This window comes from Hevea brasiliensis, chromosome 12, assembly GCF_030052815.1.
Source record: "Hevea brasiliensis isolate MT/VB/25A 57/8 chromosome 12, ASM3005281v1, whole genome shotgun sequence".
In the NCBI taxonomy this organism is placed as follows: Eukaryota; Viridiplantae; Streptophyta; class Magnoliopsida; order Malpighiales; family Euphorbiaceae; genus Hevea; species Hevea brasiliensis.
Genome location: NC_079504.1, coordinates 29,002,375 through 29,016,446, shown reverse-complemented (window position 1 = coordinate 29,016,446; position 14,072 = coordinate 29,002,375). Strand labels below are relative to the sequence as shown.

The window sequence follows — 14,072 nt, the reverse complement described above, 5'->3', positions numbered from 1 at the left end:
GTACTCTCTTGTCAGGTTTTTTTTTTTTTTTTTTTTCACTTAGCATGCTTGTCTCTAAGTCGATTTCTAAGGGGAGACTTGTTAGCCCAGGTTTAGTACGAAAGTTTCAAGTTTTTGCTGACCTCTTCTTATCAAAAAAATCATTTGCTTATAAGAAAAAAGGTCAATTCGTATTTAAAGTTGTATGCCATGTTTAATTAGGATATAAAGTGTTTCAAAAAGGAATAGCTTCTGGGTAATATTTATTGGAATCCCACGTTGAAAAGAATATGAGATAAAAGGATAATATATTAATAATTAAACTAATCATTTTGATATATAAATTAATTTAATTATTTATATAAATTTAAATTAAAAATAAATTAAAATCTAATTTAATTATCACTCAATTTGAATTTATCATGGTATCAAAATTGTGAAAGAATAGTGAAGTAAAAGAATTAGAATATTTATTTGGCTAATCATTTGGATATATAAAATAAATTAATCACTTATATAAATTCAAATTAAAATGAATTAAAAACGTAATTTAGTTAATATTCTTTTTAAATTTAACAAAATATAATGAAGTTAAAAAATGAGTTGAACTTAGAAAAGCTTTTAGGTATTGTTTCATATTTGAAATGATTAAATTATAAAGAGTTTGCATTATAATATTTCATCTTTGAAAGGCTAAATGATTAAAAATATATAAACTTTTGTAAGCCTTTTTTTAAGTTTGAGAGAGAATTTTATAAGGGTTTGGAAAGCATGGCTCCCACTTGCCTGCATTTGTTTGTCTTTATTGTTAGCCTAAAAAATGTTAATGATACTAAAAATCTAACCTTTTTTTTGAAGGCATATGATAGATTCATTTAGTAAAAACCATTATAAACAGAGCCACAATAACGAAATAACAAAGAAAATATTGAACTCGAACCAAGTAGTAGATTCGGGAACCATCTTCTTTACAAGAGAAGAAGAGAAACCTAGCCGTCGCCATAGCTCCAAGCAGAATCACTCATCAATCAACGCCAGAAATTAGGAAGCCATAGATGTGAAGACCTCACACCATTTGATATCTTGCAAACCGACACTCCGCTGAGGCCAAAAGAAAAACTCCCACTAGCATCAACTTCTCCAGCAGCCAAAATTAGGGGCCAATCTCAGCATCTCACAGGAGCGATATGGCAATGCTTTTTGGTATTCTATGCACATCTACCACAAAAATACTCTAATATTATTTATCCACAAACACTGTGGGAGGTGGGGAGTGAGCAACCCACGCTCTGGGCTGGGGAAAGAAAACCGTCCCTTGCCTGAAAATGGACAAGGGAAGGTCACAACTCATAAGAGACCAGAAGCAAACTCCTAAAGAGTAGAGAAGAAGAATGAGAAGATTTTCTCTCTTTTAGAAATTAGAGAGTTACATTTCTCTCTATTTTCTTGAGAAAAGGAGTTATGACCAAAACAAGGAAAATTTTAAATATGAAATTTGAATTTGATTAAAGTATACATTTTATTCAATTAATTAAAATCATCATAAATACATATTGGACTCGTATATATATAAAGATAACCTTACTTAAAGGTAGATTTAAAATTATTATAAAATGATGTCATTTTATATTCACCGTAAAAAGTTTTTAATAGGTAAAATGATACTATTTATATAATTCACAATTCATCAATAACTTTTAGTAAAATTAAATAAAATATCTTATGTATTTAGAATTTTTTATGACTTAGAGAGTATTGATGATTGTCAACATAGTTTGATTGTTTGACCTCAGGCTGCTTACACCAAAATAATTTAAGCCAATTTCTTAGCTCTCCCTTGTTATATATTAACTTTTAATTTATTGTTATTTTTGATGTGGGTCTCCATATATATATATGCAGGCCAAGCGCATGGCCTGCCTGAGATATGATATTTTCAGCTCTTTTTCACTTAATTAGCTTTTGACACCTCAATAAATACTTAGTTGAGGTTTTTGCTGAAAAAGAAGGGAGAAGAACAATTTTTGAGAGTTTAATACTCATTTTCCTTCAAATTTAGCTGAAGAAGGAAGGCTCAAGAGGTGAGACTTGTGGGAGTTTGAAAGAAAACTTTGGCATCAGCAATAGAGTTTTTTTATTTTCTTCTATTCATTTCTTTTATTTTTAGTTTCTTTTATTATTATTTTTTAGAGATAATGTTTAGTTTTAATTTGAGAAATTTTGCTTTTGTTCTTGACATCATGAATGGTTAAATTTTTTAGCTAGGAATCTTGATGTAGCTTGACTTAATGTTAATTTCTAGATTTTGATTTAATTTTCTTTACTTTGTATTAGTTGCTATTTTATGTTTAATACTTTTAGGTATCTTGACTAAATACTTGAATGACTTTTAGATTTATAATTTATGGTTGGAAAATAAGATTATGAATTTGATTTTATAGCAATTATCATAGGTTTTTAACTGAGAGTGGAAACTAAGGCTAATCCTATGGGGTTTTTAAAAAATAATCTTAGGTTATATTTGGTATGACGTAATTAAAATTGTAACATAATTATAATTATATTGCATATTTGATTTTGTTATTTGGTAACATAAAAAAATTTGACGTTGTGGAATAATAATTACATAATATAATTGATTATACTTAAAATAACATAATGATTATTACATACAAAAATAGATATAATTATGATTAGTTATTTTGATTTTTTTTATTTATTATCAATATTATTACTACTACCACTACCATCACCACCACCATAATCACCATTACCGCTACCACCATCACCATCATCATCTCATTACCACTATCGCTATTACAATCACTTAACCACTATTATGACTGCTTAACTATTGTTACCTCTACTAGCAGTTGGTTACTACCACCATGACTACCTCACCTTGCCATTACCACCATTGTCTAATTATCGCTATCGCCACCATTGTCACCACTTAACCACCACTATCAATTACTGTAACTATTATCACTTATTATTAATATTATAAATAAATTACATATTAAAATAAAAATTATAATTACATTACACTACTTATATATTTATTTTGCAACCAAATAGATGAATGTAATAATAATTACATTACATTACATTACAATTTTGATTGCATTTCATAATTGATTACATTACATTTTACCGAGCATAATCTTAAATCTTAATGTTCTAATTGATTGAATAAGTCTTTATTCGGAAATTGGAATTAATTCATTAATTAGAAAGTTTGATAATGCCCGGAAGATATTATTAGATTATTTTTATTATTAACCATTTAAAAGTAGTTAAATTTAATTATTAGACAACATTGATTGAGATTGATTATTAGATCAAATGAAATCAATACACCTAATCACTTTTCACTTGATTTTAACTCTAAAGTTTTTATTACTCTTTTTAATTAATTTTTAACTGTAGTTAATTTCAATTTTAGCTAAATTTTAATTTCTTGAATTTAATACACATTGATCATCTAGATATTAGAATAATTAATATAATTTTGGTAATTAAAGGTAATCCTTATGGGAATAATATTTTACTCTTCATATATTACTTGTGCGATTCCGTACAATTGCGGATGTGTATCAAGTAATATATATATATATATATATATATATATATATATATATATATATATATATATATTTTAATTACGCTAACTCTTTATTTTTATTGTTTAAGTTGTAAAAATAACATAATTATGTATTAATATGTTCATAAATTATATAAATTTATATATGTGTTGTATGTGGTAAAAAAAATCAAATATTATATACATTTATAAAAGAAAAACATTCACACATATTAAAAAATAAACTATTTCTATTTTCAATTTACATTTTATTGGTTAATTCAGTTATAAATTAATTATAACTTAATATTAAATATTGATGGTATCTACCATAAAATATATTAGAAAAAACAAAGATACCTAAAATTATATAATTAACTTATTTTTATTATAAATTTATTATTAATTTTGGACATAAAAATTTTTCATTTTTAAATTCCAAATATTTCCTTGCAAACTTCATAAAACAGGTTTCCTACATCATAGTTTTTATTCATAAATTCTTTTTCATATCGAATTTAATCAATTTTATTTTAATTTGAAGTTAATTTTTAGTTATTTTAATTTTATTTTAACTTAAATTGAATTAATTTGTTTATTAAAAAATTTATGTAAATTATTATTATTATTATTATTATTATTATTATTATTATTATTATAACATAAAAATCAAAATTTATTAACAATTTCTTATACAAAATGTCTTTTAATTATTTTAAATTATTTTTATTGTTAGTATTATAAATTCGTTATCACAAATTAATGACATATCCAATATAAATATTTAAAATTAGTTATTGAAATTAATATAAAAGAAATCTATTTTTTATCTCAAAATTTTATGATGCTATTTACCTAATATTTTGTCACGACCCAACCTATGGGCCGGACCGGCACTAGGACCTGGGCCAGCCTAAAGCCCCCGAGGCCCGTAGTAAGCCTTAACTATTCATTAACCCAACTCTAAGGCCCATTTGGGCCCAATTTCAAGAAAACAAACGGACAGAGTCCGGCCATAAAATGGACTTTCCAACGGGGAGTTTTTGACTCACCTGACCTGTAAACACAATAAATACTCAATTGGGGAGCTCAGCTCACCCTCCACATACTCATCAACATAAAATAAATGGGAGCTCAGCTCCCTCATCCAATCCATCAACATGCATAACATATTTAAGTTTACAGGTCCAACATGATAAAAATATTACAGACCAAATTCAAATAAATACTGCTAACACATGCGGAAATTCTAGGAGTAATTAAAATTACACAATATTGATAAACAACTTGCGAGGTAGAAAAGCGAGTTAACCTGAACAAAATATCCTCCTGTGGCTGTAAAAATTTTTGAACAGAGTGAGCGTTCGACTCGAGAGAGTAAAATATCAATCTTAACTATAATCTCTATAACTATCTCAAACTAATGCAACTGTAGAGTGAAATGCAACATCAACACCATATTCACATCATAGCATCAAAAGGTAATTTGGAGCACTCACACACCTGTAACATCATTCATAGTATATGGAGTGATCCCTATCTGACTCTCTTAAATCCAATCGGTGCCGTGAAGAACTCATTTCGGACTTCCACTTAAATACCAAATCGGGGTCCCAGTGAAGAACTCAAGCCGTGTCTACCCAAGGACGGGTCCCAATGAAGAACTCAAGCCGTGTCTACCCGTCCTATCCATAGTCCACACCACATCACACGCACGCCAACGCACGCACACTGCTCCAAATTACCGCAACACCATTCATGGCACTTTAACAGTTATGAATGCAACATAAATCGTGCCTAGAGTTTAACTACATAAATATATGCATATAAGTGATGCATGGGCATGCTGAACATATAATAATATCGAAATTATAATTAAAATTAATATTTTACTCACGGACTTGACGACAAATCACCGTGGTGGTGGCGGAGGAAGAAGGTATCGGCTCACTGACAATCATTTTACTATAATTTAATACAAATGACTCAATACATATCAAGAAAAGACCCAAATCGTCCTAAGTCGTGTAGAAAATCGTGAGTCCCCTATACCTAGGACCTAACCAAAAAGGGTTCAAAACACACTTCTATACTCACAATCCATATATCCACAACTCAGTCATATCACACAGCCCCTCCTGGGCCCACCAAACCAATCATTCATCACAATATGTAAAATTTCAATTTAGTCCCTATAATTGACCATTTTTGCACAAGCGCCCAAATCAACTCTAAAAATTCTAAAACTTTGCCCATGTCCTTAGCAATATTACTAAGCTATTGCAAAAGAATCGTAATTTTCTAAGCTACCACGAATATTTTATGGATTTTTAATCCTATTTAAGCACTAGAAAATTACGAAAAAACAAGGTTCGGGTTTACCTTTGCCGATTCCGACTTGAGGGCGCTTCGGGCGTCGACAATGGGGTAGGCAAAATCTCGCCCAATTCGGAGACTTTTCCAGTGCAATGCGTTCGAATTTCGAGACCAGGTCAATCGCCGAATTTCGCGAAATGAGAATACCTACGAAGCCCATAACACGGGGTTAGTACATAAATTTTTCAGAATTTTCTAAGCTCATTTAATGCTAAAAATACGCGAATTTCCGTGGGACCCACCAAAAACGTTGTCGGAAAATTTTGAAATTAATATCCAGCGAAGCCCTCGTCGAGTGGAGCGTGCTTGTAGACTCGGTTTTCTCGTGGGATTCACGGATTTCGAGACAACTATCCCAAAAGTCGACAAGGGCGAACATCTTCCCGAGCAAAAATCGGACAATCCGCTCGATGGATTTGGCGTTCTTGGTGTCTATAGAAAGCTCTCGCCGAGTAGATGATTTTGGACACAAGACCCGGTCCAATCGGTGGCCGGATCGGCCGGATTTGGCCGGAGCTGGGCGGCAGCGAGGAGGAGAGAGAAAAGAAATAGAAAAGAGAGAGACGCTCTCGGGCGAAGAAAAAGGAAAGGGGGCCGGTTCGATTCGATCGGTCCGATCCGATCCGGTTCGATTCGGCCGGTTCGATTCGAAATACAAAATTTTGAATTTTTACTCTGCCTCGGGACCGAAAACGAGGTCCAAAAATTCCGAAAAAATTCCATAAAACTCAGAAAAATACGTAGACTCCAAATATATTTTTAGTTTTGCCACGTGGTCTTTAAATAAATTTTTAAAAATCATCAAAGTTTATATTTTCGGAAAATTGAACCCGATTTTTAAAATCCGAAAAATCTCAAAAAATTTCCTAAAATTTAAATAAAATTTAAATATCAAAAATACTCATAATTAATAAAATTTGGGGTGTTACATTCTTCCCCCCTTACAGAAAATTCGTCCTCGAATTTTTTACACAAGGCAGAATAAAGTACATGATTATACATTGAACAAATACGGGTACTTGCTACGCATGTCCCGTTCTGACTCCCAGGTGCACTCTTCCACTGACTGACTCCTCCACAAAACCTTAACCATAGGGATCTGTTTAGATCTCAGCTGTCTCACTTGGTAGTCCACTATGGCTACAGGCTGCTCCTCAAATGTCAAGTTCTCTTTTAGCTCTATCACATCCGGCTGCAGTACGTGAGAAGGATCGGGAATGTATTTCCTGAGCATGGAGATGTGAAACACGGGATGAACGTGAGAAAGGTTGGGTGGTAGTTCCAACCGGTAGGCAACTGCTCCCACTCTATCAGTAACCTCAAAAGGTCCAATATACCGAGGTGCCAACTTGCCCTTCTTTCCAAATCTCATGACTCCCTTCATTGGAGAAACCTTTAGGAATACATAGTCGCCCACTGCAAACTCCACATCCCTCCGTCTGGAGTGCATAACTCTTACATCTCTGAAAATGTCCTCGATCGTTCACGATTAAAGGAACTACCTGCAAGTGTCTGCACTAGGTCTACATCATGCACCTTCGCTTCCCCATTTCTGTCCAACACAGAGAGACCTACACTTTCTTCCATATAGTGCCTCATAGGGTGCCATCCCTATGCTGGAGTGATAACTGTTGTTGTAGGCAAACTCCACCAAAGCTAGCTGCTCATCCCATTGACCTCCAAAATCCAAGACACTCATGCGAAGCATGTCTTCCAGTGTTTGGATTGTCCTTTCGGACTATCCGTCTGTCTGAGGGTGGAAAGCCGTACTAAAGTTCAACTGTGTGCCAAGTGCCTCCTGCAACTTTCTCCAAAACCGAAGTGAATCGGGGCCCTCATCGGATATTATGAGCCGGAACTCCATGCAATCGACTATTTCTCGAATGTAGAGCGGGCATCTTGTGCCACGAGTATATAGTCTTCTGCAAGAAGTGAGCTGATTTGGTCAAGCGGTCTACAATTACCCATATCGAATCATATCCTCGCGTGATGCGAGGCAACCCGATCCACAAAATCCATAGTGATCATTTCCCACTTCCATTACGGGATAGGGAGCTCTTGCAGCTTCCCGACGGTCTCAGTGTTCAAACTTCACCTTCTGACAAGTCAGGCACTTGGACACAAAGTCTGCTATGTCTCTCTTCATGCCATTCCACCAATAGCTATCTTTCACATCATGGTACATCTTGGTGGAGCCTGGGTGGACATTGTACAGTGTGTAGTGTGCCTCTCGCATGATTTCATTCCTAAGGTTGTCCACATCGGGCACACATATCCTAGAACCTTGCACTAGGGCGCCATCATTGGCAAATCCAAACTCACCACCTTCACCTTCGCACTCTTTCTATGATCTTCATCAGTTGTTGGTCTCTGTGCTGGGAAACTCTAACTCTGTCCCTCAAGTCTGGCCTCACTGAAAAGTGAGCCAACAATACCCCCTCATCTGAAAGATCTAGGATTAAACCTTGATCCATCAACTCATGTACCTCCTGAATCAATGGTCTCTTTTCTACTGAAATGTGCGCCAAACTGCCAGAAGATTTTCTGCTCAAGGCATCTGCCACAACATTGGCCTTTCCAGGTGGTACCGATGGTGCAATCATAGTCTTTCAGAAGCTCCATCCATCTCCTCTGTCTCAAGTTTAAGTCCCTCTGTTGGAAGATGTATTTCAAACTCTTATGGTCGGTGTATATCTCGCACACTTCCCCATACAGGTAGTGTCTCCAGATTTTTAGTGCAAAGACTACAGCCGCCATTTCTAAATCATGGGTGGGGTAGTTCTGCTCATGCTTCTTCAGCTGCCTTGAAGCATAAGCCACTACCTTTCCATTCTGCATCAAAACACACCCTAGGCCAATTCTGGAGGCGTCACAATACACGGTGTATCCTTCACCACTCACAGGTAGTGTCAACACAGGGGCAGTGGTTAGACACTCCTTAAGCTTCTGGAAACTCACCTCACAGTCATCTGTCCAAATGAATGGAACATTCTTCCTGGTCAACTTAGTTAGGGGAGCCGCTATCCTGGAGAAATCTTGCACAAAACGCCTATAGTAGCCAGCTAAACCCAGAAAACTTCGCACCTCAGTGACTGTTGTAGGCTTAAGCCAATCAGTTACAGCTTCAATTTTCTTGGGATCCACTTGAATACCGTCACTTGAAACCACGTGTCCCAAGAATGAGATGCTTTCTAGCCAAAATTCACATTTTGAAAATTTGGCATATAGCTGGTGCTCCCTCAACGTCTGCAACACCATCCTCAAGTGCCACACGTGTTCTTCCTCGGTCCGAGAGTACACCAAAATGTCATCTATGAATACGATGACAAAACGGTCCAAAAATGGCTTGAACACCCTGTTCATCAAGTCCATGAAGGCCGCTGGTGCATTAGTGAGTCCAAAAGACATCACCAAGAACTCATAATGACCATATCTTGTCACGAAGCCGCTTTTGGACACGTCCTCATTCCCGATTCTCAAGCGATGGTAGCCTGATCGCAGTCTATCTTGAAAAGAATCTAGCTCCTTGGAGTGATCAAACAAATCATCGATCAGGAAGTGGATACTTGTTCTTCACGGTGACCTTGTTCGGTATGCGTAGTCGATACACAACCTCAATGACCCATCCTTCTTTCTCACAAATAGAGCAGAGCACCCAGGTGAAGTGCTCGGACGTATGAAACCCTTGTCCAAAAGCTCCTGTAGTTGCTCCTTCACTCTTTCAATTCTGTGGTGCCATCTGTAAGGTGGCATGGATATGGGGTTTGTACAGGAATAACATCAATGCGAACTCTATTCCCTTTACGGTGGCAACCAGAAGCTCCTGCAGGAAGACATCCATAAATTCTCGACAACAGAACATTTTCCATGCCGACACCTTCTACTGAGGTATCTCTCACCAATGCCAAATAACCTTGGCATCCACGCCTCAACATATTTCTAGCACTAAAAGCTGACAACAAATTATATTCAGCCACGCTCCTGTCACCATCAAAGCTAAACTCTTCCACACCAGGTATGTGGAAATACACCTTTGTTCCTGGTCTAAGGTGGCATAATGAGTTGCCAACCAGTCCATCCCGAGGATTACATGAAATCCATTCGGTAGAGGAACCAAGTCTGCTGGAGGATCTTTCCATCCACTACCACCGGGCTACCGGAAATACCATGTCTACTTCTATGTTGTCACTAAGTGGGGTAGCTCTTGACAAAGGGCACTCTAAAGTTGTAGGGTTTCTACCCAACCTCATGGCAAACACGGGGAGACAAATGAGTGCGTAGCACCGGATCTATCAAAACACGAGCCTCATAGAGCAGACTGGAAGAATACACCGCCTGCATTTGAAGCTTGAGCATCCTGGTGGGTCAGGGTGAAAACTCGAGCTTGTCCCCTACCCTGAGTGGCAGAACCCTGATACTGACTTCTACCTCCTGATCTGCCTCCAATTCCACGTCCCCCTTGTCCTCGGCCCTGTTGGCCACTGAACTGACTGCCTGCCATGTTGGAAGCACCCGGATACAATTGTCGAGGAACATTTGCAACAGAACCCTGTGACCCCATCTGTGGCTCACTGAAAACGGGGCAGTCTCTAGCAAAGTGGCCCGGTTGGCCACACCTGAAGCATACTCCTGACCCCATCAAACAAGGTCCTGAATGTCCTCTTCCACACTGTGCACACGGTGCCAAAGAGGATCCTGAACCAGAGCCAGAACTGCCTTGCCCTGAACTGTTACCACTGCTGGATCCGTACCCTGGTCTGAACCCTCGGGATTTGTGTCTAAAACCACTCCTCTTATTTCTGCTTCTTCCTCTGTAAGTAGTTTGGCCACCACTATCCATAGTACCCATGTGGGGAACACCTGAAGAACCCTCTGCTCTGTTTTTCTTTGCTCTTCCGCTATCATCCACAGCATAGCTAACCTCAATCTGTCTGGCTCGATCCACCACCACATCAAAAGGCGATCGGACATCATGGCCAGTTCGCATACCTCTGTCAAGCCCCTTTAGGAATCTTTTCACCTTCATCTTTTCGTAGCTCTGCTGTAGGGGCATATCTGCTCAATTCGAAATGCAGTAGCATATTCATCTCTGCACTGCCATTCTGTCTTAAGGCCTCAAAGGCCCACTGCTTCTGATCTCTGAAGCTTTCTGGCACAAACCGATTGATAAAAAGTTCCACAAACTGAGCCCATGTCAAACCCTCCATCCGAGGTAACACGTAGTCATTCATCCATTGCCTAGGCATGGGCCCCATGACGTGCTGCATACATTCTATCAATCTTCTATCACCAATCGTAATTACATTTCTGCTGTCTGCGAGAATCCAAAAACCGATATGCATCGTCGACACATCATAAGTACCGGGCACCTACTTCTTGAAGTTTATGATGCATTTGTAAGATTCCTCTCTTGGTGCGGTGGACTGCTGCTGCTGTGGACCATGGACCATATACTGAGCCATCAAGTCGATGGTTCTCTGCACACCAGCTAGAGTAGCTGCCATGGGGTCCATGGGACCTGTGCCATAAAGGATTCTGCTCTCGGGTTGTTGCTCCTCTACTTGGCAGCTCTAGGCCTCCTACCCCGCCTCCTGGCGGCGCCTCATCTGTCGACACTTCGTCGGGCACATCTGGTTCAGTGCGATGGCGGCTCTCACCTTCTACGCATTTTCCTGAAATTCAGCAGCATTAGCCCACAAAATTCAAAACTGCACATTATACAGCTCTATAGACTCATATTTATACATAACATATGGAGCAGAAACTAGAAGCAAAGATGACAATGCAAGACGAATGTGGACCCTATATTTCCGCATGTGACTCCTATTAGACTCTTCTCAACACTTTAGACAACATTCCCTAAGAATCTGGAGCCTAAGCTCTGATACCACATTTGTCACGACCCAACCTATGGGCCGGACCGGCACTAGGACACAGGCGACCTAAAGCCCCAGGCCCGTAGTAAGCCTTAACTATTCATTAACCCAACTCTAAGGCCCATTTGGGCCCAATTTCAAGAAAACAAACGGACAGAGTCCGGCCATAAAATGGACTTTCCAACTGGGAGTTTTTGACTCACCCGACCTGTAAACACAATAAATACTCAATTGGGGAGCTCAGCTCACCCTCCACATACTCATCAACATAAAATAAATGGGAGCTCAGCTCCCTCATCCAATCCATCAACATGCATAACATATTTAAGTTTACAGGTCCAACATGATAAAAATATTACAGACCAAATTCAAATAAATACTGCTAACACATGCGGAAATTCTAGGAGTAATTAAAATTACACAATATTGATAAACAACCTGCGAGGTAGAAAAGCAGGTTAACCCAGAACAAAATATCCTCCTGTGGCCTGTAAAAATTTTTGAACAGGAGTGAGCGTTCGACTCAGAGAGTAAAATATCAATCTTAACTATAATCTCTATAACTATCTGAAACTAATGCAACCTGTAGAGTGAAATGCAACATCAACACCATATTCACATCATAGCATCAAAAAGGTAATTTGGAGCACTCACACACCCTGTAACATCATTCATAGTATATGGGAGCCGATCCCTATCTGACTCTCTTAAATCAATGCGGTGCCGGTGAAGAACTCATTTCGGACTTCCACTTAAATACCAAATCGGGGTCCCAGTGAAGAACTCAAGCCGTGTCTACCCCGAAGGACCGGGTCCCAGCGAAGAACTCAAGCCGTGTCTACCCGTCCTATCCATAGTCCACACCACATCACACGCACGCCAACGCACGCACACTGCTCCAAATTACCGCAACACCATTCATGGCACTTTAACAGTTATGAATGCAACATAAATCGTGCCTAGAGTTTAACTACATAAATATATGCATATAAGTGATGCATGGGCATGCTGAACATATAATAATATCGAAATTATAATTAAAATTAATATTTTACTCACAGACTTGACGACAAATCACTGTGGTGGCTGGGCGGAGGAAGAAGGCTGTCCCGGCTCACCTGACAATCATATTACAATCATTTAATACAAATGACTCAATACAAATCAAGAAAAGACCCAAATACGTCCTAAGTCGTGCCGAAAATCCGGCAGAGTCCCCCCTATACCTAGGACCTAACCAACCTGAAAAAGGGTTCAAAACACACTTCTATACTCACAATCCATATATCCACAACTCAGTCATATCACACAGCCCCTCCTGGGCCCACCAAACCAATCATTCATCACAATATGTAAAATTTCAATTTAGTCCCTATAATTGACCATTTTTGCAAAAACTGCCCAAATCAACTCTAAAAATTCTAAAACTTTGCCCGGCTTTCATTAGCAATATTACTAAGCTATTGCAAAAAGAATCGTAATTTTCTAAGCTACCACGAATATTTTATGGATTTTTAATCCTATTTAAGCACTAGAAAATTACGAAAAAACAAGGTTCGGGTTTACCTTTGCCGATTCCGACTTCGGGGACGCGCTCGGGACGTCTGACAATGGGGGGGTAGGCAAAATCTCGGCCCAATTCGGAGACTTTTCCGGTAACGGGTCTGTCTGGCCGGAATTTCGCAGACCCGGTCAACTGTCGAATTTCCGCGAAATGAGAATACCTACACGAAGCCCATAACACGGGGGTTAGTACATAAATTTTTCAGAATTTTCTAAGCTCATTTAATGCTCGAAAATACACTGCGAATTTCCGTGGGACCCATCGAAAAACGTTGTCGGAAAATTTTGAAATTAATATCCCGCGAAGCCCTCGTCGAGTGGAGCGTCTTTGGTAGCCTCGGTTTTCGTGGGATTCACGGTTTTCGAGAAATCTAGCCCAAAAGTCGAAATGGGCGAAAATCTTCCCGAGCAAAAATCGGACAATCCGCTCGATGGATTTCGGCGTTCTTGGTGTCTATGGAAAGCTCTCGCCGAGTAGATGATTTTGGACACAAGACCCGGTCCAATCGGTGGCGGATCGTGGATTGGCCGAGAAATCTGGAAGCGGCAGCGCAGGGGAGAGGAGGAGAGAGAAAAGAAAGAGAAAAGAGAGAGACACGCGCGGGAGAAGAAAAAGGAAAGGGGGCCGGTTCGATTCGACCGGTCCGATCCGGTCCGGTTCGATTCGGCCGGTTCGATTCGAAATACAAAATTTT

At 38.4% G+C, this 14,072-nt stretch overlaps 1 long non-coding RNA gene across 1 annotated transcript; it reads right to left on the bottom strand.

The window, feature by feature from the left end:
• Positions 1-12,038: 12,038 nt before the first annotated feature.
• LOC131171388 (uncharacterized) lies at positions 12,039-13,703 on the bottom strand. The gene is made up of 4 exons (XR_009142077.1): positions 13,617-13,703; positions 13,381-13,538; positions 12,874-12,932; positions 12,039-12,302 (listed from the first exon to the last, which is right to left on the bottom strand). It is a non-coding gene; the product is annotated as an uncharacterized LOC131171388 (long non-coding RNA).
• Positions 13,704-14,072: the final 369 nt, after the last annotated feature.